Below are 27,872 nucleotides of genomic sequence, written 5' to 3' on the forward strand. Positions count from 1 at the left end.
GCTAATGTTAGTCACGAATGCCTTTATCAACGCCTCGTTGAGTTTCAAAGCAATCGTGTAACAGGCTACGAGGAGCTGGGCGTTCCTTGTAATGCACTGCAAAAAGCAACCAATACGGTTGCATAACGATTGATTCACGGATCCAGTTGTATGGCTCCTTCCGTGTGTAACGATTTTACGACTATGACGAGTGGGTCCCGAAGATGGCATCAATGTAATGCCGAAACTGGTAGCACACAGAAGTTCATAAAAATAAAATAAATTTCTACAACAAAAACGGCTGTTGGTAAATTATTGCATCAAGAAGATAAGCTACCGAAACGTCGATAGGTCGCCTTGGCCTGCTCCATCACCAGATCTGTCTCCAGTCGAGCAAATACGAGACTTCATGGGACGTGAACTCAAGCGTCATCCACAAACAGCATTAACCGTCACTGTATTGGAACTCCATCCCACAAACTGACATCTGGTACCCGTACAAGACAATGCATGCCCGTTTGCTTGCTTACTTTTCACATTTTGGCGGTTTCACCAGTCATTAATATACTGGCTATTCGAATCTGCAATGACTTCTCTCGCGCTTACACTAACGTCTGATCTTGGCACGTCAGCTACTTAAATACTTCACCTAGACTAGTTCATTCTCACAAGTTCATTAATACATACTTTATTTCTTGGTGCTGAGCTTATTTTTTCTATTAGTCTATACAGGGTGGTCCATTGATAGCGACCAGAGCAAATATCCCACGAAATAAGCATCAAACGAAAAAACTGCAAAGATCGAAACTCGCCTAGCTTGAAGGGGGAAACTAGATGGCGCTATGGTTGGCCCGCTAGATGGCGCTGCCATAGGTCAAACGGATCAACTGCGTTATTTAAAAAAAATAGGAACCCTCATTTTTATTACACTTTCTTGTAGTACGTAAAGAAATATGAATCTTTTAGTTGGACCACTTTTTTCGCTTGTGTTAGATGGCGCTGTAATAGTCGCAAACGTGTAAGTACGTGGTATCACGTAACATTCCTCCAGTGCGGACGGTATTTGCTTCGTGATACATTACACGTTTACCAGTTGCGGAAAAGGTCGATATCGTGTTGATGTATGGCTATTGTGATCAAAATGCCCAACGGGCGTGTACTATGTATGCTGCTCGGTATCCTGGACGGCATCATCCAACTGTCCGGACCTTTCGCCGGATAGTTATGTCATTTAAGGAAACAGGAAGTGTTCAGCCACGTGTGCAACGTCAGCCACGACCTGCAACAAATGATGATGCCCAAGTAGGTGTTTTAGCTGCTGTTGCGGCTAATCCGCACATCAGTAGCAGACAAACTGCGCGAGAATCGGGAATCTCAAAAACGTCAGTGGTGAGAATGTTACATCAACATCGATTGCACGCGTACCATATTTGTATGCACCAGGAATTTCATGGCGACGACTTTGAACGTCGTGTGCAGTTCTGCCACTGGGCACAAGAGAAATTACGGGACGATGACAGATTTTTTGCACGCGTTCTCTTCAGCGACGAAGCGTCACTCACCAACAGCGGTAACGTAAACCGGCATAATCTGCACAATTGGGCAACGGAAAATCCACGATCGCTGCGACAAGTGGAACATCAGCGACCTTGGCGGGTTAATGTATGGTGCGGCATTATGGGAGGAAGGATAATTGGCCCTGTATTTATCGATGGCAATCTAAATGGTGTAATGTATCCTGATTTCCTACGTAATGTACTACCGATGCTACTACAAGATGTTTCACTGCATGACAGAATGGCGATGTGTTTCCAACAAGATGGATGTCCGGAACATAGCTCGCGTCCGGTTGAAGCGGTATTGAATAGGATATTTCATGACAGGTGGATTGGCCGTCGAACCACCATACCATGGCCCGCACGTTCACCGGATCTGACGTCCTGGGATTTCTTCCTGTGGGGAAAGTTGAAGGATATTTGCTATCGTGATCCACCGAGAACGCCTGACAACATGCGTCAGGGCATTGTCAATGCATTGCGAACATTACGGAAGGCGAACCACTCGCTGTCGAGAGGAATGTCGTTACACGTATCGCCAAATGCATTGAGGTTGACGGACATCATTTTGAGCATTTATTGCATTAATGTGGTATTTACAGGTAATCACGCTGTAACAGCATACGTTCTCAGAAATAATAAAGTCACAAAGGTACATGCATCACATTAGAACAACCGAAATAAAATGTTCTTAACGTACCTACGTTCTGCATTTTAATTTAAAAAACCTACATGTTACCAACTATTCGTCTAAAATTGTGAGCCACATGTTTGTGACAATTACGGCGCCATGTATCACAAAGCGAAAAAAGTGCTCCAACTAAAACATTCATATTTCTTTACGTACTACACGAATATATAATAAAAAATGGGGGTTCCTATTTTAAAAAAGGCAGTTGATATCCGTTTGACATATGGCAGTGCCATCTAGCGGGCCAACCATAGCGCCATCTGGTTTCCCCCTTCAAGCTAGACAAGTTTCGTTCTTTGTAGGTTTTTTTGTTTGACGCGCATTTCGGGAGATATTTGGCCCGGTCACGATCAATGGACCACTCAGTATAAGGGTTACACAGATCAATGCGGAATCATTATTACGACGGTACTGACCGTAGATGGGGAAAATCCAAAGCTTTAAGTGACTTTCAGACTGTCACAGCCAGACCCTCGAAACGAGGAGCTCAGACACACGGAAAGAGGTTGCCTTCTTGAGTGCTGCCGTCTCGAGCATCTATGGAAGGCAGTGGACGGATGGCGAAACCACGCATGATGGACAAGGTTTTGGATGTCCGCGCCTCGACACAGAACGTGGAGGTCGGTGGCTAGACGGCTCTGTAACATAGGATACCGGGCGATGTGTGGCATACCTGAAGACAGAGCACACTGCTGGTGCAGGAACAACTATCTCGGTATACATCGCCCAGCGCCCGTTGTTCGTCGTGGGGGTTCGCGGCAGACGATCTGTAAGTATTTCCACAATGACCCAACAACAGCGTCAGTTGCACTGGACACAGAATCATCGATACACGAGTGTGTATCAGTGGAAATTTTAGTCAAATTACGTGTATATATGACTCATTATCAAAATGATTCAAATAGCTCTGAGCACTATGCGACTTAACTTCTGAGGTCATCAGTCGCCTAGAACTTAGAACTAATTAAACCTAACTAACCTAAGGACTTCACTCACATCCATGCCAGAGGCAGGATTCGAACCTGCGACCGTAGCGGGCGCTCGGCCCCATACTGTAGCGCCTAGAACCGCACGGCCACTCCGGCCGGACTGACTCATTATATTACGCTTTTATTAACTCGCTCTGCTGCCTGTCTCTTCGATACAAACTTTGCAATTCATTTGAAATTAACTTCGCTATGAGCTAGAGACTTGAAACTTTCAACATTTCAGAACTGCATGACAATGCAACATTAATTGGGTTTCTTGTCTGGTGTGTGGCAGTAGGTACTTTTTTTACGAATGTCGTTTCCCAGTGAGTAGTTGTTGTTGTGGTCTTCAGTCCTGAGACTAGTTTGATGCAGCTCTCCATGCTGTTCTATCCTGTGCAAGCTTCTTCATCTCCCAGTACTTACGGTAACCTACATCCTTCTGAATCTGCTTAATGTATTCATCTCTTGGTCTCCCTATACGATTTTTACCCTCCACGCTGCACTCCAATGTTAAATTTGTGATCCCTTGATGCCACAGAACACGCCCTAAAACCGGACGCTTCTTCTTGTCAGGTTGTGCCACGAACCCCTATTCTATTCAATACCTCCTCATTACTTACGTGACGTACCCATCCAATCTTCAGCATTCAACTGTAGCACCACATTTCGAAAGCTTCTATTCGCTTCCTGTGTCCTGTGTCTCATTTCCATACATGGCTATACTCCATCCAAATACTTTCACAAAGGACTTCCTGACACTTAAATTTATACTCGATGTTAACAAATTTCTCTTCTTCAGAAACGCTTTCCTTGCCATTGCCGGTCTACATTTTATATCCTCTCTACTTCGACCATCATCAGTTATTTTACTCCCTAAATAGCAAAACTCCTTTACTACTTTAAGCGTCTCATTTCCTAATCTAATTCGCTCAGCATCACCCGACTTAATTCGACTGCATTCCATGATCCTCGTTTTTGTTGATGTTCACCTTATATACTCCTTTCAAGACACTATCCATTCCGTTCAACTGCTCTTCCAAGTCCTTTGCTGTCTCCGACAGAATTAGAATGTCATCGGCGAACCTCAAAGTTTTTATTTCTTCTCCTTGGATTTTAATACCTACTCCGAATTTTTCTTTTGTTTCCTTTACTGCTTGCTCAATATACAATTTGAATAACATCGGGGAGGGTCTACAATCCTGTCTCACTCCCTCCCCAAACACTGCTTCCCTTTCGTGCCCCTCGACTCTTATAACTGCCATCTGGTTTCTGTAGAATTTGTAAATAGCCTTACGCTCCCTGTGTTTTACCCCTGCCGCCTTCAGAATTTGAAACAGAGTATTCCAGTCAACATTGTCAAAAGCTGTCTCTTAGTCTACAGATGCTAGAATCGTAGGTTTGCCTTTCCTTTATCTTTCTTCTAAGATAAGTTGTAAGGTCAGTATTGCCTCACGTGTTCCAACATTTCTACTGAATCCAAACTGATCTTCACCGAGGTTGACTTCTACCAGTTTTTCCATTCGTCTGTAAAGAATTCGCGTAAGTATTTTGCAGCTGTGACTTTTTAAACTGATAGTTCGGTAATTTTCACATCTGTCAACACCTGATTTCTTTGGAATTGGAATTATTATAATCTTCTTGAAGTCTGAGGGTATTTCGCCTGTCTCATACGTCTTGCTCACCAGATGGTAGAGTTTTGTCAGGACTGGCTCTCCCAAGGCCGTCAGTAGTTACAATGGAATCTTGTCTACTCCGGGGGCCTTGTTTCGACACAGGTCTTTCAGTGCTCTGTCAATCTCTTCACGCAGTATCGTATCTCCCATTTCATCTTCATCTGCATCCTCTTCCATTTCCATAATATTGTCCTCAAGAACATCGCCCTTGTATAGCCCCTCTATATACTCCTTTCTGCTTTCCTCTCTTCCCTTAGAACTGCGTTTCCATCAAAGCTCTTAATATTCATGCAAGTGGTTCTCTTTTCTCCAAAGGTCTCTTTAATTTTCCTGTAGGCAGTATCTATCTTACCCCTAGTGAGATAAGCCTCTACATCCTTACATTTGTCCTCTAGCCATTCCTGCTTAGTCATTTTGCACTTCGTTTCGATATCATTTTTGAGACGTTTGTATTCCTTTTTGCCTGCTTCATTTATTGCATACACAAGATATTACATTACACAAAATATTACATGACACTTAATATTTTTAATTTTTTTCTGGGGGTTGGGGAAATTAGCCACTTACTACATCGAAAAATGCATCTAATGAGTAGAAGGAGTTGCCGTTAACAAATTCTTTCAATTTCCTTTTAAATGCTATATGGCTATCTGCCAGACTTTTGATGCTATTATGTTGAAGGTGAGCATAGCGAGAGGGGGGTGGGGGTGGGGGGTGGGGGGGGGGGGGCAGCAGTGGAGAAATCTCTAGCGCCGTTCCAGGTTGTCGTGGATGCACTAAGCAACGTCTGTAACGTGGAATGTAAACATGTCACGCAAGTGACAAATGTAACCTTTCATGTGGGAATTAAAATGTGTTCTTTATAACTGTTTATTCGACATTGCTCTTCCCCATGTCTTTTCAAAGGCTTCCGCAAAGATACACTGTTCTGTCATCGATAGGTTTTCACGGGGGCTCTCTCAAGTTGGGAAAGTTTAATTATAACCCTATGGGGTATCGTCTCAGTTGTGCGACTGGATTCGTGATTTCCTGTCAGGAAGGTCGCAGTTCGTAGTAATAGACGGCAAATCATCGAGTAATTTACTGTCTAGTAAGGTCATCCGAAGACCAGTATCAGTTGCAAAGCTATTTAGAAAAGACTGCTGTATGGTGTGGCAAGTGGCAGTTGACGCTAAATAACGAAAGGTGTGAGGTGATCCACATGAGTTCCAAAAGAAATCCATTGGAATTAGATTACTCGATAAATAGTACAATTCTCAAGGCTGTCAATTCAACTAAGTACCTGGGTGTTAAAATTACGAACAACTACAGTTGGAAAGACCACATAGATAATATTGTGGGGAAGGCGAGCCAAAGGTTGCGTTTCATTGGCAGGACACTTAGAACATGCAACAAGTCCACTAAAGAAACAGCTTACACTACACTCGTTCGTCCTCTGTTAGAATATTTCTGCGCGGTGTGGGATCCTTACCAGGTGGGATTGACGGAGGACGTCGAAAGGGTGCAAAAAAAAGGGCAGCTCGTTTTGTATTATCACGTAATAGGGGAGAGAGTGTGGCAGATATGATACGCGAGTTGGGATGGAAGCCATTAAAACAAAGACTTTTTTCGTCGCGGCGAGATCTATTTACGAAATTTCAGTCACCAACTTTCTCTTCCGAATGCGAAAATATTTTGTTGAGCCCAACCTACATAGGTAGGAATGATCATCAAAATGAAATAAGATAAACAGAGCTCGAACAGAAAGGTTTAGGTATTCCTTTTTTCCCGCGCGCTGTTCGGGAGTGGAATGGTAGAGAGATAGTATGTTGTGGTTCGATGAACCCTCTGCCAAGCACCTAAATGTGAATTGCAGAGTAATCATGTAGATGTAGCTGTAGATCCTATATTTGTGGATGATTGCGAACTTCACCAACAATTCAGTTTTTAATTGAAGTAAGAGGAAAAATAGGCTGTGGCGAGAAATCGTCTCTTGGAGTACAGCCGTGTGACCTTAGCCCTATGGATCGGACAACAGGGCCGCGTAAAAAGAAAGAGACGACAAAGAAGGGAGAGACTACACGCAGGTTGCTGCACCTCTAAGCTAGGTACAGAGATGGAGAATGCAAAAGCAGGACACGAAATGGTATGCGTTTCCATGCAAAGGCAAAAGCAAAAATGAGGAAAGTATGGAGGGAGGAAAGGCGAGGCAGAGTAAGGGCCAGCAATTAACGGGATTTCTTTAGCGCCCCCCCCCCCCCTTTTCCGTATTTCTAGGCGAGCGGGTGGGCAGAACGCTTTCACCCTTGGCACCGAAGCAGACGAGGGCGCCCTGCTCGCGAGTGCCTCAAAGAAAACCGGAAAGCCTGCTCCGCTGTGTTCCAGAGATAATAAGTAACCGGCCCGACCTCTGTCGCGTGCGACCGCGATGTATCGAGTCGCAGCGATCGATCCGGTTTTGTAAACTCCACACGCGAAACAGCACGGATTCCGAATACAGTGGTCGTACGAAACCCGAATAGTGTGTTCGACATACGGTTTCCTGACCGCCACGGATCTAGCAAGTCTGGTAGATGCAGTATTTCTTGTCGTCATAAAAGCGCTTGACTCGGCACTACACCAACGTTTATCGGTTCAAGTACGATCAAACGAAATTTGTGACTGAGCTGACAATTTATTGCGTGGATGGATGGATAGATCGAGAGGGTTTTATGGGCGCACGACGGCAGCCTTCACATATCGATGAAAGTAACACGCATACGTCCACGAAAAACATCTGGCGGCCTGACATGGAGAAGCCATAGGCTACAAAATTTGCTCATGCTAAAGCTGTTTGTATGAATGACTTTTCACGTTTCCCAATCAGGGTAGAGCGTCCACAATGCGACAAAACAGATCGTCTCGCCTATTCACCTCTCGTTTCTGCACCTCAGACTTCATCCAGCACCATAAACAAAACTGTAATGCTCGCGGTTCTAGGCGCGCAGTCCGGAACCGTGCGACTGCTACGGTCGCAGGTTCGAATCCTGCCTCGGGCATGGAAGTGTGTGATGTCCTTAGGTTAGTTAGGTTTAAGTAGTTCTAAGTTCTAGGGGACTGATGACCACAGCAGTTAAGTCCCATAGTGCTCAGAGCCATTTGAACCATTTGAAAACTGTAATGTCGTAAGATTAGGAGATCTTGGTGGCCTATTAACTACACTACCACGACCAATCCAGGATGATAACGATGATCGGAGAATGAGATTTTCACTCCGCAGCGGAGTGTTCGCTGATGTGAAATGATGTTTGGTTTGTGGGGCGCTCAATTGCGCGGTCATCAGCGCCTGTACAAAGTCCCAATTTTTACGCAGTCCTACCTTGCCACTGTCACGAATGATGATGATAAAATGATGAAAAGAACACAAACACCCAGTCCCCGAGCACAGGACATCCCCAACCCGGCCGGGAACCGAACCCGGTGCCCCCTGAGATCCAGAGGCAGCAACTCTAGCCACTGGACCCTCAAACGTCTGGTAAATTTTGAGGGATTCTGTCATTCTGCAAGTACATTGTACAACAAATGGCTGAGAAACTACCTCAAGATGTTCAACCAACGAGTTTTGCAAAAAATGAATGTAATTCTGTTGCGCTTCTAAATTAACTGGACGCTTCAATATCTTAAGAACCATGCCGTGCCAAATACTGATCGAAAAACTATCTTGAAAATTAGTTTCCACTGCAGCGTGTAGATTTTCCTGCCACATCGAAGATCATTACCTCTGTTGGTAATTCCATTCGGTGTAAACGGCGTTTCGTCAGTGAAGCCATACTCGTGTTTATGGGACACTGATAACGTGCAGAAAGTCGCCCTGTGCTGGTAGCAGTACAACACTGCACAGTTTCAACAGTGTGTCGCTGTTCCTGCACAGTTGTTGAACTACACGTGCAGAAGAAAACTGGGAACTTGGAACAATACCTGTAACGGAAAACACTCTACAACCAGGAGTTGGACGTGTTGGAAAGCGTCGAAGATTTTCTACGACAGCAGCAAAAGCACTACCACAGCAGAAAACGCGAACATGCAAAATATATGCACATTGAATACCGTAGATGTATGGCAATTTAGCCAGCGCGTGTGCAAACACAGTTAACTTATGCTTCTCTCTGATACAGTGTCAATACCTCGCACTACTTCGCTCACAACATACCATACGCAACTGCGCGTCCAGCGGGCTATTTTAATGGCAGAAAGGCGTCCCGACCAAAGACGTCGAAAGTGAAGAGGCTGGGCTGGAGTAAACCGTCAAAGAGGTTGTGTAGGTAAGACACGTACACAACTGGCCATTAAAATCGCTACACCAAGAAGAAATGCAGATGATAAACGGGCATTCATTGGACAAACATGTTATACTAGAACTGACATGTGACTACATTTTCACCCAGTTTGGGTGCATACATCCTAAAAAATCAGTACCCAGAACAACCACCTCTGGCGGTAATAACGGCCTTCATACGCTTGGGCATTAACTCAAACAGAGCTTGGATGCCGTGTACAGGTACAACTGTCCATGCAGCTCGAACACGATACCACAGTTCACCAAGAGTAGTGACTGGCGTATTGTGACGAGCCAGTTGCTCGGCCACCATTGACCAGACGTTTTAAATTGGTGAGAGATCTGGAGAATGTGCTGGACAGGGCACCAGTCGATCATTTTCTGTGTGCCCGTACAGGGCCTGCAACATGCGGTCGTGCATTATCCTGCTGAAATATAGGGTTTCGCAGGGATCGAATGAATGATACAGCCACGGATCGTAACACATCTGAAATGTAAAATCCACTGTTCAAAGTGCCGTCAGTGCGAACAAGAGGTGACCCAGACGTGTAACCAATGGCACCACATACCATCGCGCCAGGTGATACGCCAGTATGGCGATGACGAATACACGCTTCCAATGTACGTTCACCACGATGTCGCTAAACACGGATGCGTCCATCATGATGCTGTAAACGGAACCTGTATTGATCCGAAAAAAAGACCTTTCGCCCATTCGTGCACCGAGGTTCGTCGTTGAGTACACCATCGCAGGCGCTCCTGTCTGTGATGCAGCGTCAAGGGTAACCGCAGCCACGGTCTCCGAGATGATAGTCCGTGCTGCTGCAAACGTCGTCGAACTGTTCGTGCAGATTGTTGTTGTCTTGCAAAAGGCCCCCATCTGTTGACTCAGGATCGAGTTGTGGGTGCACGATCCGTTACAGCCATGCGGACAAGATGCGTGTCATCTCGACTGCTAGTGATACGAGGCCGTTGGGATCCAGCACGGCGTTCCGTATTACCCTCCTGAATCCACCGATTCCATATCCTGCTATCAGTCATTGGATCTCGACCAACGCGAACAACAATGTCGCGAAACGGATAAACCGCAATCGCGATAGACTACAAACCGACCTTTATCAAAGCAAGAAAGATGATGGTAGGCATTTCTCCTCCTTACACGAGGCATCACAGCAACGTTTCACCAGGCAACGCCGGTCAACTGCTGTTTGTGTATGAGAAATCGGTTGGAAACTTTCCTTATGTCAGCACGTTGCACGTGTCGCCACCTGCGCCAACGTTGTGTGAATGCTCTGAAAAGCGAATCATTTGCATATCACAGCATCCTCTTCCTGTCGGTTTAATTTCGCGTCTGTAGCACGTCATCTTCGTGATGCAGCAATTTAAATGGCCAGTAGTGTATATGGGCATCACTACACCAAACACAAGTCTACATTACATGCGTTCCACCTTGAAAACCATTGCAATACGGCATATGTCCATATGACGTTTTTTGCTTCTATGAGCGTTCCTGTTATACCCCTCAGTATTGACCATTCATCCTGGGACACCCTGTACATATTAAACTCAGAAAATTTGACAGATGACGACGTTATCTGTAATGAAATACTGTGTGAAAAAATGCTGTACAAATATTTGATCGGATCATTATAAGATTTCCCAGTGGTGCAAAGATTGGCGGCTCGCTTTAAATCTTCAGAAGTAAAAATTTTGCATTTCACAAAACTCAGAAAATATACGAGGGTCTTTGAATAAGTAATGCCCAACATTTTTTAAAAAGCCAATATACATAGATAAACCTACTTGTTGGTGCTTCGCATTTTTTAATTTTCTTTTTTAATTTTTTTTCTTTTAGACTGCAGAGCCGCAGTGCAGCGTCAAAATGACGTCTACATTCGACTCACATTACAAGCACCGTGCCGTTATTGAAGTCTTGTATGCGGAATAAGAATCCGTGGTGAACATCCATAACCTGTTGTATGCAGTTTATGGCGATGTTGCAGTTAACAGGTGTACAGTTGGGCGATGGCTAAAGATAGTTACAGCCTCAGGAAATGCAGAAACAGAGGTCCACGATCAGCCACTTTAGGGACGTCCTGCCACAGCCACTGCTCCAGACGTGCTGAATCGTACGGATGCCATTATTCGTGCCGACCGGTGCATCACAACTCGACAATTAGCTCTACAGTTGTCGGTCAGCGTTTGAAGTGTGCCTGCAGTGATCGAGACTCTAGGACATTCAAAGAGATGCTCATGATAAGTCCCACGAATGCTCACAGCGGACCAAAAGATTCTAAGAATCTGAATTGTTGGAGCGGTTTGGAACCGACAGAGAGGCCTTTCTGTCACGGATCGTTGCGGGGGACGAAAGCTCGGTGCACCACTTTCCGCCAGGAACAAAAAGGCAGTCCATGGAGTGGCATTACCCTCATTCACAACAAAAGAAAAAATTCACGACAACCCTCTGCCGGAAAAATCATGGTGACTGTCTTCTGGGATTGTGATGGCGTCATCCTCGTGGATGTCATGCCAAGAAGGTCATCTATCAGTTCAGAGGGATACGTGAAGACTCTGAATAAACTCAAGAACCGTTTCCGACGTGTTCGATCGGAGAAGAATCCAGCAGAAATCTTGCACCAACACGATAGTGCACGCTCACAGACAAGTCTGAGAACCCGAGAACGCATCGCCAAATTGGGATGGACATCATTCCTTCATCCACCCTACAGTCCAGACGTGGCTCCCTCGCACTTCCATCTCTTTGAGCCACTGAAAGATTCTCTGTGGGGAACACACTTTGAAGATGTTTGTTTGTTTGTTTGTTTTACAAATGTGGGTGAAATGTTATGGGCCTTAACTGCTAAGGTCATCAGTCCCTAAGCTTACACACTACTTAACCTAAATTATCCTAAGGTGAGACACACACACACACACACACACACACACACACACACACATACACACATACACACACACACACACACACACACACACACACACACACACACACACACATGCCCGAGGGAGGACTCGAAACTCCGCCGGGATCAGCCGCACAGTCCACGACTGCAGCGTCTTAGACCGCTCGGCTAATACCTTTGAAGATGGCGAGAGTGTCAGCCATGCAGTAGAACCACGGCTACGTCTACAGGACAAGAACTTTTACCATCATGGGATACATGCCCTTTCACAACGTTGGCGTACAGCCACAGAACATGATGGAGACTGCGTAGAAAAATAAGACATGGACAAGGCATGTTGATGCATACTGTCACCAAGTTCTGACTCTTAACAATAAATATGTTCTCAGAAAAGAATGTGGGGTATTACTTATTCAACGACCCGCGTACTATCTTACTCTAGAGCAACTAGATGGTCAGCTTAAATTTAAATAGTGTACATGACTGTGTAGTCCAGACGCCTGGAGGAAAGCATCTGGAATCATAGTGATGTCAAGGGGTTGTCTGCCTGCAGGCACCTAGGACTACCGGGTGATCAAAAAGTGATTATAAATTTGAAAACTTAATAAACCACGGAATAATGTAGATAGAGAGGTAAAAATTGACACACATCCTTGAAATGACATGGGGTTTATCAGAACCAAAATGCAGTATGGTGCTCGACCCCATATTGCTAAACGCGGGAAAGATCTCTTGCGCGCGTCGTTTGGTGATGATCGTGTGCTCAGCCGCCACTTTCGTCATGCTTGGCCTCCAGGTCCCCAGACCTCAGTCCGTGCGATTATTGGCTTTGGGGCTACCTGAAGTCACAAGTGTATCGTGATCGACCGACATCTCTAGGGATGCTGAAAGACAACACCCGACGCCAACGCCTCACCATAACTCTGGACATGCTTTACAGTGCTGTTCTCAACATCATTCCTCAACTACAGTTATTGTTGAGGAATGATGGTGGCCATATTGAGCATTTCCTGTAAAGAACATCATCTTTGCTTTGTCTTACTTTGTTATGCTAACTGTTGCTATTCCGATCAGATGAAGCTCCATCCCTCGGACATTTTTTGAACTTTTGTATTTTTTTCGTTCTAATAAAACCCCACGTCATTCCAAGCAAGTGTGTCAATTTGTACCTCTCTATGTACATTATTCCGTGATTTATTCAGTTTTCAAATTTATACTGACGTTTTGATCACCCAGTACTTCTCAGGCTGCCTCTGTACAGGCTTATTGTCACCAATATCAGTAAATATAAGTGAGTACCACCGAGGCTCTTGCGAACTGGGGAGTCTTAGAAAGATCCTTAGCCGCTTTATTCGCGTATGTGTCATTGTCGGATCTCCTAGCAGTCACGCCACAAGAGGACTTGAAACATGTCTGAAAATGCAAAAGCACACCTCTGCGGCTTCGCATCACGTTCAAATTTCGTAGAACGGTTTTGAACGGTCCCTAGAGATCCGAACCTGTACATGACAGAAAAACTGCGATCGCGGTGCCTCCAAAATGTTCGACGACGTTCAGTAGTGATGTAGCCCCACAATGTTCTTTGAGAAGGGTTACGGCGTCTATGGACGTCAGAAGAGTCGAAAGCTGCCAATAACGTCATTCTACTGGTGGTTGCACTGCGAAGTGTCGTTTTCGATCGCTAAACGTGCGGGGATCAACGCCCCGAGCGAGAGGGTGGTTTCACTGACGTGCTGTACGACAACACCAGAGCCGTTTCCGTCTGGAATGTGAGCGGCGGTGTGCCTGAGATGTTTTCCTCGGCCAGCCGTAAGAAAACCGGACGATTTCAACGCCGGTCGTCGCGGTTGTGACGTCCACCGCAGAGGCGCCCAAAGAAGCAGAGAAATGTTTGTAGGGTGGGTGACGTCCATATTGGCACTGGACAGAATTGTGGTGAAATTTGATGGCACTGTGACATGATTAACCCATCTTAGAGCTCAAATCAACCTTTGTGCTGTGGGTTCTTTTTCGCCTGTTCGACAACTTGCTGTTTACAACGCCGCCGAGCCCAAGGGTGAAACCGCACGCCGTCACACTTGTGCACCATTACAGAGGAAAGTCTAAACATTCATGGTGGTGTCTGTTTGTTCTATATCGTGCCTCCCTACCACTTTCGCGCGACGACGCTCTGAGCGTGTTTTTTAGGGAAGTGACTAGTTTGAACCCGGGACCTGTTGGTGGTAAGGAGACGCCAGACCACACATGACATGTAGAATTCAGAAGAGTTCAGTGAGACTAGCGATGATATAACCAAACACTTAATGATCTCAGCGTCAGCTCCACTGCACTCCCTGTAAAAGAATCTTAATACTAACTAAATTTAGTGGAAGGGGTTCAAGGCTTTCCTATTTTTAGTTAGCTGGTAAAATAACGTCGAAGAAGCAGTTAAGTTTACCATTGGAAACTTTATTCTACTCACAAAACATTGTTTATAAATTGCACTATTGATAAAAGGAGATGTTTTAATACAGGATGGTAAAAACCAACTGCGTTCAACAAAAATGTGAACGAATATTCCCTGAATGGGTTTCCAAGTTCTACAATCTATCGAAGGATGACCTATGCCATATCAAATCTATAATCTAGGTTTAATTTAAGTTTCACAAAAGAGAAAACTATCAAAATGGTCTACAGTGACCCTCAATTATCTTTAATTACTTATCTAACTTGTCGTAAATTACAGTGGCTGATGTGGCTTCTCAATAACTATATAAATGAAAAATCATCGCGTTTCAGATCTGTTCTTCAAGTGGCAAATGTGAACACCATGAGTTTTAATTAACGATCGACACTAGTATTACGCAAAAAAGGGGTGTAACAGATGAGTCTTCTACAGTTCTGAGTGAAGCCTTTTGCGCTCAAAAATGCGGCATCGCGTGCGTTCATTACCTTGTCGGTGTTTAAGCAGCGTCAGGGCGGCAGCGGCCGGCGCAGCAGCCATCCAGCTCGCCGTCTCGGAAGCAACTCTCCTAGCTTCTCCTTACTATAATTTACCGAAGTTGGTTGAAAAAAACTATCTGGCTGTGTTTTCATCTGACCAATCAGGGTCTCAATATTAACCTTAAGCTCCGCCTACAAAGATTCTGTCTATCCAATGAGAAACGTTATACTTTTCGTGGTGGGGCAATGTTTTTAAAGTCTGCAACGTAACAGAGACGCTAAAAAGTCTCACGCTAAAACCTGCAGCTGGTGTGGTCCTTTTTGTGTTATCGTAAGATCTATACTGTTTTTCTGGAGGGCTCTAGCTTTTAACATGGGCTGGGGGTGGTCCTTGACGTATCTGAGACGTGAAAAAGTCTCTCGCTAAAACGTGCGGGAGGTTTGGTCTTAGTGGTTAGATGGTGACGTGGGTGTCCAGTCCGTCCCTTATCGTAGGGCCTTCTAGCTTAACACGGTTCTGTTCTCGGCTTCTGTTCTCGTTTCTCCCCTGCGTCGGTCTCTCGGTGGGAAGGTACAGCATGCATTTAGGTATTCTTGTGTTAGTCTGTGGCATTCCATTTGCTCACTCGTTACTCGTATTACTTTGGTTAATTTAATGTCACGATTTATTCGGAGCTATGTGACATACTAGGACATTTGCTTATTATGTCAGGGTTTTCATGGAAGGTGTTGGATTTGCCTGACACCTTACAAAAGTTGTAGGTACTTTGAACCTAATTTCATACTTCTACATCACACTGGGAGGCAATTACGAGGTTTCGAAGAAGTGACTATTTAATTGTGGTCCGCAGTGTAGATACATAGGGGAACTCGGGGCAGAACGGGATAGCGGGGCACAATGGGAAATTGCTCTTTTCTAGACTGGACAGTGCTGCAACCTGTTGTATGGGCATTTAACTATTTCTCCGAATGGAAGGGAAGTGAGGGCAGCCATTCTGATATAGTTTGAAGTGAACTGTTGTCCGTCACGTTACTGCATGCGTTGTTCTAACGTTTGGTGAATTTTAACGCCAGTTAAGCTGTTAATTGTTAATTGTATACCCCAAAATGACACATTCCCTTAAAGTGCATGGCATTTGTTATACTTTAGTTATTTAATGCGTTTAATTACGTCAGTTATTTCACTCCATAAAAGTTGTTAACCTCAAAAGTGCTCTTGGGGCGGAACGGGACGAGGCAGAATGGGATGGTGTCCCGTTCTGCCCCGTCATATTTTGGTGCAAGCAGAAAGCAAACCCAGCCTGGATTTTCATAGATGCCAGACTCTCCCAACCAGCTATGTTCACCGAACAACTCAGCTTTCGAGATGTCGCCCGAGACTGTCATTCCAATCTCACTAATCTATCAAAATACTCGGCGGACTACAAGACGAAAAGGAAAAACCGACGTATTAACAGATTCTCCTTATAAGAAGGAACTGCAGAATGCTGTCGCACCTAAAGTAGGCCTACAGAAAGGAGGAGGGTGCACAAATACAAACAATGTCAGGACAGAGACGTCAGGTGCAATGCAACTTAAGGCAAAAATATCAAACTGTGCACCCAAAAAAACCAAAACAGAGGACAGCAAATACCTTAAGAAAAATAAAAGGAAGAAGATGATGGACAAGAGAGAATCAGGGAGAGAGCATGCTGAGTGTTTCTACCGACTGTTTCTACTGTGGGTAGATCTACTCCGTTTCTAATGAGGGGTGGGTCGCATGCCAGACTGGGCACACAATTCATGTGCTGGCATAGACAGTGAAGATGAAGAGGAAATACTGATTTGTGACTATTGTCGAAAGGGCTAGTAGTTAGTGGTTTGGTGGCTATTAAGCACTGTACATTTTTCAGAATGACATTAAAATATTTTCTTGTTTCGAAGAATGACTTTTTAATTGTTCAAATTACACATTCCTAAGTCTGAATTGCCTGTTATACAACATTTTATCATAGTTTAATACGATATTCGTAATTCAGATTCAACGTTTATACAATAATTTAACAAAAAATACCCTTATCTCATTCTGCCCCGTGGGTGGGACGGAACGGGAAAGATGCCAGAGTTTCTTTGAAAAATTGCAAAAAATGTAAAATGTATTGTTTTAAGTGATTTTAAAATAAGGTACATTAGGTTACACTACAAGGTGTTCTTTTTATCACTTGAAGAAGTGTTTCCTTGTGTTCCCTTGTTTTATAGAAATTGTTAAACATTAAGTATCCCGTTCCGCCCCAAGTTCCCCTACATGTGTATACTTATTTTTAAAAAATGTATGGATTCTGAGAATGCACTCGAAAATCAACATTTAAAAGGAATCTACAGGAAGTCACGACAAAGTGTTCCTGAAAAGATCAGCAATTGTCACTCTTTCGGCGGTAATTCTTCAGTACCCGGAGTCTTCTGTTTTCTTCGCCAGGTTCTTCCGCCCTGTTATCTTTCCCGACACCTGCGTGTAAAGAACCGTTTCTAATAAAAGGGGAACCGGAGACGGAATGAGGAGGAACGGGTTGAGAAGTAGCGAGTTGGGTAAAAAATAGCAGGGGTGAGGTGCGAAGTGGGGGGAGAGGACACAAAGCTCCGTCCGAGCCAGCGGTGGGAATCACATTCTGTGCCCAGCAGGCGGAGTTGGGCGACAGGAGGCGGATATCCTGTACCTGCTGACATCGAGGTGGGGAAAAAACTGAACGGTTCTCTCTCGTACCACTGCCGAAGTCTTCAACTGCATTTTTGTAAGCTGTCTTAGTGTGTGGCGGAGGGCAACTACATTCTTGGAACCATTTGTCCTTCTTGCTTTTTCACTCACAGATCGTATGAGCGATGATTAATTCTCCTTGCCCCTTTGTACTGAAACACCCCACCCGTCACTTGTCTGGTTTTGGCGTGTGTTCACCCCAGCTAATTGACTAACAGATCACTATTGAACACCAGATGCAAATGTTAAACATAAAATTAATTAAGAAAACGCCTTGGGATTTCAACCACTTGATTGAAAACAGGTGCAGTCGATTAGCACAAATTTATTTTAACTCCCGACCTTCAATCATCACATTACATGACTTTCCTATCAGGCACTGGTAATAAATTGCGATAAATCAAAATAAATTCCTATCGACTGACCCAGGCGTAATGCGACGTGCGAGAAGAATTCCCCAATACACGGCCCATGAAATCCTCGTGGAAACTTTGCCGACGTGATCCAACAAATTAATGTGGCCTAATTCAAGTCGGAGCGGGTGCAATATCACAGAATTCAGCGCTATTTACGAAGCAACAGAACAAACAAAAGTATCTGCATTACTGCATTCAGTTACAGTGACGATATCATAGATTGCCAAGAGACAGCAGAGTCGATTAGATGGCACTGTACTAGGTTTGGCACCTCAAGTTACACGAATTAGACAAGTAGCAAAGTTAAGTACTATACTGTAATACCATACTGTTAATAAAATAAATATGCTTCGTTGTTTCTTATTATGTTGCTAGAGAACTTTTAGATACCACAAATAACATCATTTGTAATCATATCAGCTGAGTATCCGGAGTTTCCTGTGTATCTATTTATTCCAATCTTCTGTCAGGCCATCTCCTCCACTCCCCACTCTACGTCTATCCCCTCCCGCCATTTCACCTGTCCATCTGGTCCTGCCAACACTCTCTCTCCATTTGCTCCTTTCCCCTCTCCCTGCCCATCTGCTCCTCGCCCCTCTCTCCATCCACCTCCAACTTCTCCCTCGCTCTCGCTGTCCATCTTCTCCTACCCTCTTCTCTCTCCATGTCACCACCGTCAACCCCAATAGCAGGTTGCTGGTTCTTACCTCCACATTATTTATTTTCAGATAGCAAGTAGTATATGTACCAAGTTTGATTGAATTCGGTCAGCTGATTTAGGAGGAGATGTGGAGCACACATACATACTTATATACGAGGATTGTCCAAAAAGTAAGTTCCGATCGGTCCCGAAATGGACACCACAGTGAAAACCCGATGAAGCGTTGCACAGATGTGTTGGATAGTGTCTTTAGTATGACAGTCGATCGCATCGAGACGCTCTTTTCAGTTGTGAGCGCATTATGGGCGAGTAACGGTGCCTAGAACAACGATGACTCCCGCCAAATAGGAGGGCCCGCTGAGAGGCTTCGCCTTAAGGAATGCAACCCACCTAACACAATTGCCACGCACTTCCTTCTTCATGGCAATACTCAGCCGCACTCTGCAGGGGCAGTGAAGACGCTCCTGCAGCCTTTTCGATGGTAAGTGTTCGATTACCCCCAGCCCTGATCTGCTTGTCCTGAGCATCATCTCTGTTCACATGAAACACTGGATTCGAAGACAATACCTCGGTGGCGGATACGCGCTATAGACCAGCGTAGAGAAGTATCACAAAGTACAGGCGGCTGCCTTCTATGACGATGGTGTCGGAAATTTGGTATACCGCTCAGACCAATGGCTAAGTCGGAGCGGTGACTATGTAGAGAAGTATCTGGAGAGTGTAGCTGACTCTTGCAAATAATATGTTTCTGATTTTCACTATGGTTTCCATTTAGCGACCGATCGAAACTTACTTTCTGGACAACCCTCGTACATACACAATGTTTCCCAGAAGTGTTGCAACAGATTTCGTGGGGTTGTACATGAAGCCGGGAGGAATCTGCGACCAGAAACGTAGTCTGACAACGCTACATAACGGCAAAATTACAGGAGCTGCGTCTGTCGGTAGACCAACCCCTCAGCAGGAAACATGATTTTGTTCTCTGGCGCAGTTTATTCTTTTCCTGCATATCGAAAAAACGAGATTTTAGTGGGTACAAGGAGAAAAATAAACTGCAGATGGAAACCCGTGTCCAAACCCGTCATCCACCGAGGCAACCTAAGAGCACATTCATAGGAGGGAGGACCTATCCCCGCAGCAGCTACACTACTGGCCATTAAAATTGCTACACCGCGAAGATGACGTGCTACAAACGCGAAATTTAACCGACAGGAAGAAGATGCAGTGATATGCAAATGACAAGCTTTTCAGAGCATTCATACAAAGCTGGCGGCGGTGGCGACACCTACAACGTGCTGATATGAGGAAAGTTTCCAACCGATTTCTCATACACAAACAGCAGATGACTGGCGTTGCCTGGTAAAACGTTGTTGTGATGCCTCGTGTAAGGAGGAGATATGCGTACCATCACGTTTCCCACTTTGATAAAGGTCGGATTGTAGCCTATCGCGATTGCGGTTTATCGTATCGCGACATTGCTGGTAGCGTTGGTCGAGATACAATGACTGTTAGCAGAATATGGAATTGGTGGGTTCAGGAGGGTAATACGGAACGCCGTGCTGGATCCCAAAGGGCTCGCATCACCAGCAGTCGAGATGACAGGCATCTTATCCGCATGGCTGTAACGGATCGTGCAGCCACGTCTCGATCCGTGACTCAACAGATGGGGACGTTTGGAACACAACAACCATCTGCACGAACAGTTCGACGACGTTTCCAGCAGCATGGACTATCAGCTCGGAGATCGTGGCTGCGGTTACCCTTGACGCTGCGTCAGAGACAGGAGCGCCTGCGATGGTCTACTCAACGACGAACCTGGGTGCACGAATGGCAAAACGTCATTTTTCGGATGAATCCAGGTTCTGTTTACAGCATCATGATGGTCGTATCCGTGTTTGGCGACATCGCGGTGAACTCACATTGGAAGGGTGTATTCGTCGTCGCCATACTGACGTACCACCCGGCGTGATGCTATGGGGTGCAAAGGTTACACGTCTCGGTCACCTTTTGCTCGCATTGACGGCACTTTGAACAGTGGACGTTACATTTCACATGTATTAAGACCCGTGGCTCTACCTTTCATTCGATCCCTGCGAAACACTACATTTCAGCAGGATAATGGACGACCGCATGTTGCAGATCCTGTACGGGCCTTTCTTAATACAGAAAATGTTCGACTGCTGCCCTGGCCAGCACATTCTCCAGATCTCCCACCAATTGAAAACGTCTGGTTAATGGTGGCCGAGCAACTGGTGCGTCACAATACGCCAGTCACTACTCTTGATGAACTGTGGTATCGTGTTGAAGCTGCATGGGCAGCTGTACCTGTACACGAAATCCAAGCTCTGTTTGACTCAATACCCAAGCGTATCAAGGCCGTTATTACGGCCAGAGGTGATTGTTCTGGCCAGTTATTTCTCAGGATCTATGCACGCAAATTGCGTGAAAATGTAATTACATGTCAGTTCTAGTATAATATATTTGTCCAATGAATAGCCGTTTCTCATCTGCGGTTCTTCTAAGTGTAGCAATTTTAATGGCCAGTACAGTATATCCATCTTCTCCACTGGTGATCGGGACACTACGTCGCGGTCAGTGAATAACAAACAACATTCGAGACGTTCCGCTTGCGATGCATCAGCACACAAAGACACATTTGCTGTCGTACGGGTGGTCTAGCGCCAGGTGCCGGCACCTACAGCTTTGAAGCTCTGTAGCGTTGTTGGATAACGTTTCCGTACACAGGTTTCTGCGCTCGATTTGTTCCTCAAGACGTCCTCTACAACACCTCGAACATTGTCGCAACATATGTGGAACACCCTGCGTAGATACACACATCTATTTTTGTAATATAGGTTTTCCAAACCTTTGGGTCGTCAAATTGAAGAATATGGTAGCGGGTCGACAGCCGATTATATTGATATAGAGAACGAATGGTCATACATGCATATATATAGTGTTGTGGAGGTACACAGTGTACACCGCATAACAACAACACAGCTAACAGTAAGTGTGCAAAGCCTCCCTGTGCCTGCTCCACGTTACCTGTTGCTCCTGCAAGATGTGATGCCACAGTTCCTTGTTATTCGCGGGAAAATGTGGTTTCAACGCGACGATGAACCAGCCCACTCCGATGTTGATGTCTGCGAGCACCTCAACAACACGTACCCTTATCGTTGAATTGCAAGGGGACATCGCCGGATCTCAAACCTCTGGAGTTGCTCCACTGGGGTTACGTCGAGACGTCGGTGTATGAAACCCCCTTAGAAATGGATGAAGACCTGCTTGCTGGGTTCCAAGCTGCCTGTCTGCTGGTATAACAGACTCTACGAATCTTTGAGCGAGCGCGGCCTATCTTCATGAACCGTTGCCCGGCAACCGTTGAGATTGGCGTCGTCACTTTGAACAATTACTACCAGTTACACTGTTGTTGTGTGGTGAATGCTGCGAATGTACATGAGACGACAAATTTGTATTTCTGACCATTGGTTCCCTGACTCAGTGTGATCGGTTGCGGACCTGCAATCAGAAAGTGTTCAGTTTGAGCCCAAAGATTTGAGACGTCGTGTATGTATGGACTGATAAGTGCCAAATACGAAACTGCAGAGCGAGGTATCAACAAAATTAATGACATTGCAAGCTTCCTGTAAATTTCACTCCTCGACTACATCTACATTTATACTGCGCAAGGCACCCAACGGTGTGTGGCGGAGGGCACTTTACGTGCGACTGTCATTACCTCTCTTTCCTGTTCCAGTCGCGTATAGTTCGCGGGAAGAACTACTGCCGGAAAGCCTCCGTGCGCGTTCGAATCTCTCTCATTTTACACTCGTGATCTCCTCGCGAGGTATAAGTAGGGGGAAGCAATATGTTCCACAGTTCGTGCAGAAACGCTCCCTCTCGAAACCTGGACAGCAAGCTACACCGCGATGCAGAGCGCCTCTCTTGCAGAGTCTGCCACTTGAGATTGCTAAATATCTCCGTAACGCTAATACGCTTACCAAATAACTCTGTGACGAAACGCGCCGCTCTTCTTTCGATCTTCTCTATCTCTTCTGTCAAACCGACCTGGTAAGGATCCCACACTGATGAGCAATACTCAAGTATAGAACGAACGAGTGTTTTTTAAGCTAACTCCTTTGTTGATCGACTACATTTTCTAAGGACTCTCCCAATGAATCTCGACCTGGCACCCGCCTTACCACCAACTAATTTTATATGATCATTCCACTTCAAATCGTTCCTTACGCATACTCCCACATATTTCACAGAAGTACCTGCTACCAGTGTTTGTTCCGCTATCATATAATCACACAATAAAGGATCCTTCTTTCTTTGTATTCGCAATACATTACATTTGTCTATGTTAAGGGTCAGTTGCCAGTCGCTGCACCAAGTGCCTATCCGCTGCAGATCTTCCTGCATTTAACTGCAATTTTCTACATCTATCTACATGACTACTCTGCAATTCACATTTAAGTGCTTGGCAGAGGGTTCATCGAACCACAATCATACTATCTCTCTACTATTCCACTCCCGAACAGCGAGCGGGAAAAACGAACACCTAAACCTTTCTGTTCGAGCTCTGAATTCTCTTATTTTATTTTGATGGTCATTCCTACCTATGTAGGTTGGGCTCAACAAAATATTTTCGCATTCGGAAGAGAAAGTTGGTGACTGAAATTTCGTAAAAAGGTCTCGCCGCGACGAAAATCGTCTATGCAGTAATGACTTCCATCCCAACTCGTGTATCATATCTGCCACACTCTCTCCCCTATAACGCGATAATACAAAACGAGCTGCCCTTTTTTGCACCCTTTCGATGTCCTCCGTCAATCCCACCTGGTAAGGATCCCACACCGCCCACCAATATTCTAACAGAGGACGAACGAGTGTAGTGTAAGCTGCCTCTTTAGTGGACTTGTTGCATCTTCCAAGTGTCCTGCCAAAGAAATGCAACCTTTGGCTCGCCTTCCCGACAATATTATCTATGTGGTCCTTCCAACTGAAGTTGTTCGTAATTTTAACGCCCAGGTACTTAGTTGAATTGACAGCCTTGAGAATTGTACTATTTATCGAGTAATCGAATTCCAACGGATTTCTTTTGGAACTCATGTGGATCATCTCACACTTTTCGTTATTTAGCGTCAACTGCCACCTGACACACCATACAGCAATGTTTTCTAAATCGCTTTGCAACTGATACTGGTCTTCGGATGACCTTACTAGACGGTAAATTACAGCATCATCTGCGAACAATCTAAGAGGACTGTTCAGATTGTCACCCAGGTCATTTATATAGATCAGGAACAGTAGAGGTCCCAGGACGCTTCCCTGGGGAACACCTGATATCACTTCAGTTTTACTCGATGATTTGCCGTCTATTACTACGAACTGCGACCTTCCTGACAGGAAATCACGAATCCAGTCGCACAACTGAGACGATACCCCATAGCTCCGCAGCTTGATTAGAAGTCGCTTGTGAGGAACGGTGTCAAAAGCTTTCCGGAAATCTAGAAATACGGAATCAACTTGAGATCCCCTGTCGATAGCGGCCATTACATTCTAATGGTGCAACTTCTCTGTATACTACAGCATCATCCACGAAAAGCCGCATGGAACTTCCGACACTATCTACTAGGTCATATATATATATATATATTGTCAAAAGCAATGGTCCCGTATGAGTCCCCTTTGGCACGCTAGAGGTTACCTTAACGTCTGTAGACGTCTCTCCATTCAGAACAACATGCTGTGTTCTGTTTGCTAAAAGCTCTTCAATCCAGCCACACAGCAGGTCTGATATTCCGTAGGCTCTTACTTTGTTCATCAGGCGACAGTGCGGAACTGTATCGAACTGCTTCCGGAAGTCAAGGAAAATGGCATCTACCTTCGAGCCTGTATCTAACATTTTCTGTGTCTAGTGAACAAATAAAGCGAGTTGGGTCTCACACGATCGCTGCTTCCGGAATCCGTGTTGATTCCTACAGAGTAGATTCTGGGTTTCCAGAAATGACAGCGGTTCCTCAGAGATATCTACGCGGCATTGTTTTTGGTGAAAATTCAACAATCTCGGAATAAACTTTGGTGCTACACGTTTCACGTCCAAAACATACGAAAAAATTGTTCAAATAACGTACGGGTTTTGCTGCCGGGTGACGTCGTCGAACACCGTCTCTGAAAAAATTGCTTGACGCGAGACAAAGAGTATGCCGACATTATCAGCAACCTCTCTGATGGTGGTACAGCGATTTTCCAGAAACATTTTCTGTACTTGTTCCACACTGTCGCCAATGTGCTTGGGCGTCCAGTGTGGTCGTCGTCTTCACCGTCTTCTGGATCCCCTTTGAAACGATTATACCAGGGCTTCCCAACCTTTTCAGCTGGAGGACCTCTTCTTCAGTCAAAATTCCATGGCGGACCCCTAGTCAGCCAAGAGCACAGTAACTTTAAATTTCAGAGCGAAACCCATGGGAACTGAAGGCTTCTTAATGCAAGTGCCATGTTCCCAATGACACCCCTTCCCATCCCCCCCCCCCCCCCCCACCGAAGTATCAATAGTCTTTGGTCTAGAGATGAATGAAAACGTAATTAACGACCCAATTTGAATTCCCACTGTATCCAGACACTTACTAGTGGATTTACTCCCTTTGTTCAACACACTATAGAATGATTAAAATTACTTGGTAATCGAATTTCACACGATGTAGCTGTCTTCATCCAACGTCACGTCATAACTGTTCGTTGTTGACAAGTTGCCACTTATGGTCTGTTCACTTCCGCTATTTGGCTACTGTTGTGTAAGGAGCATGCATATTTCGTAACAGTCGTATGTGTGTGTGTGTGTGTGTGTGTGTGTGTGTGTGTGTGTGTGTGTGTTTGTGTGTGTGTGTGTGTGTGTGTGTGTGTGGTTTTTCGTGAAATCCGAAGAAAAATGTTCAAATGTGTGTAAAGTCTTCCTTCGGTCGTCCGCCCTCGTCATTCATTTCAACTGGAAACTTCCCTTGTTGTGAAGGCGATGGAGAAACCGCACCCTTCTTCAATGATCCTGACTTCGGCCACCGATCCATGTTAGAAGTAATAAAATGGTCAAAAATCGAATTATGAAATAGGTAGTGCACTGACAAAGCAAGTTTAACATTTAATGATGCCTGGGACACCATACTTACGAGCGAGCGCTTTGATTGGTCGACAAAGCTCGCTCCCGCACATGCGTAAAAGGTTTCAGCGCGTCTAGCGTCGTGAGTCGGCGCACAAACGACGCCCGTATTGTTGCGAAACACTTGATCAGAGAAGCCGCAGTCTCCGGCACTAAACTGTATATGCGTTCTCACTTAGGAACCGCAAAGCTTGCTTGGGGATACGACCTGCAGTGAAAGTACACATGTTTTTCACATGACAAAAAAATGGTGATGAATTTGATATTCACATTTTTATTCAATAATTTTACTGATTATTTTACACGATTTGGTGAAAGGTTGCCGCGGACCCCTTATAAAGAGCCGGCGGATCCCTAAGGGATCCGCGGACCACACGTTGGGAAGTCCTGGTTTATACTAATCATAGACTCTTGTCTTACTCACAGTAGAGTCTCCAAAAGGCCACACTCAACATTTAGAAAGCGGTGCTGCACTTTATTACGTTTTCAAGCGAGATTTAATGCAAAATCTTTGACCCGTCGTTGCTGTTGTGGTCTTCAGTCCTGAGACTGGTTTGATGCAGCTCTCCATCCTACTCTATCCTGTGCAAGCTTCTTCATCTCCCAGTACCTACTGTAAACTACATCCTTCTGAATCTGCTTAGTGTATTCATCTCTCGGTCTCCCTCTACAATTTTTACTCCCCACGCTGCCCTCCAGTGCTAAATTTGTGATTCCTTGATGCCTCAGAACGTGTCCTACCAACCGATCCCTTCTTCTAGTCAAGTTGTGTCACAAACTTCTCTTCTCCCCAATTCTATTCTATACCTTCTCCTTAATTACGTGATCTACCCATCTAATCTTCAGCATTCTTCTGTAGCACCACATTTCGAAAGCTTCTATTCTCTTCTTGTCCAAAATATTTATCGTCCATGTTTCACTTCCATACATGGCTACACTCCATACAAATACTTTCAGTAACGACTTCCTGACACTTAAATCTATACTCGATGTTAATAAATTTCTCTTCCTGTCCATTGCCAGTCTACATTTCATATCCTCTCTACATCGACCATCATCAGTTATTTTGCTCCCCAAATAGCAAAACTCCTTTACTACTTTAAGTGTATCATTTCCTAATCTAATTCCCTCAGCATCACCCGACTTAATTCGACTACATTCCATTATTCTCCTTTCAAAACACTGTCCATTCCGTTCAACTGCTCTTCCAAGTCCTTTGCTTTCTCTGACAGAATTACAATGTCATCGGCGAACCTCAAAGTTTTTATTTCTTCTCCGTGGATTTTAATGCCTACTCCGAACTTTTCTTTTGTTTCCTTTATTGCTTGCTCAATATACTGATTGGATAGCATCGGGGAGAGGCTACAACCCTGTCTCGCTCCCTTCCCAACCACTGCTTCCCTTTCATTCCCCTCGACTCTTATAACTGCCATCTGGTTTCTGTACAAATTGTAAATAGCCTTTCACTCCCTGTATTTTACCCCTGCCACCTTCAGACTTTGAAAGAGAGTATTCCAGTCAACATTGGTAAAAGTGTACAAATCCTAGAAACATAGGTTTACCTTTCCTTAATCTTCGTTCTAAGATAAGTCGTAAGGTCAGTATTGCCTCACATTTCTACGGAATCCAAACTGATCTTACCCGAGGTCGGCTTCTACCAGTTTTTCCATTTCTCTGTAAAGAATTCGTGTTAGTATTTTGCAGCTGTGACTTATTAAACTGATGGTTCCGTTATTTCCACATCTGTCAACACCTGCTCTCTTTGGGATTGGAATTCTTATATACTTCTTGAAGTCTGAGGGTATTTCGTACATCTTGCTCACCAGATGGTAGAATTTTGTCAGGACTGGCTCTCTCAAGGCCTTCAGTAGTTCTAATGGAATGTTGTGTACTGCCGG

The 27,872-nt window shown here is 44.9% G+C and overlaps 1 protein-coding gene across 3 annotated transcripts in view; it reads left to right on the forward strand.

The window, feature by feature from the left end:
- LOC126293481 (platelet endothelial aggregation receptor 1) overlaps positions 1-27,872 on the forward strand; it is an 800,502-nt gene that overhangs the window by 617,127 nt on the left and 155,503 nt on the right. The window lies entirely within an intron of this gene.

The sequence above is a fragment of the Schistocerca gregaria genome, chromosome 10 (genome assembly GCF_023897955.1).
Source record: "Schistocerca gregaria isolate iqSchGreg1 chromosome 10, iqSchGreg1.2, whole genome shotgun sequence".
Lineage (NCBI taxonomy): Eukaryota > Metazoa > Arthropoda > Insecta > Orthoptera > Acrididae > Schistocerca > Schistocerca gregaria.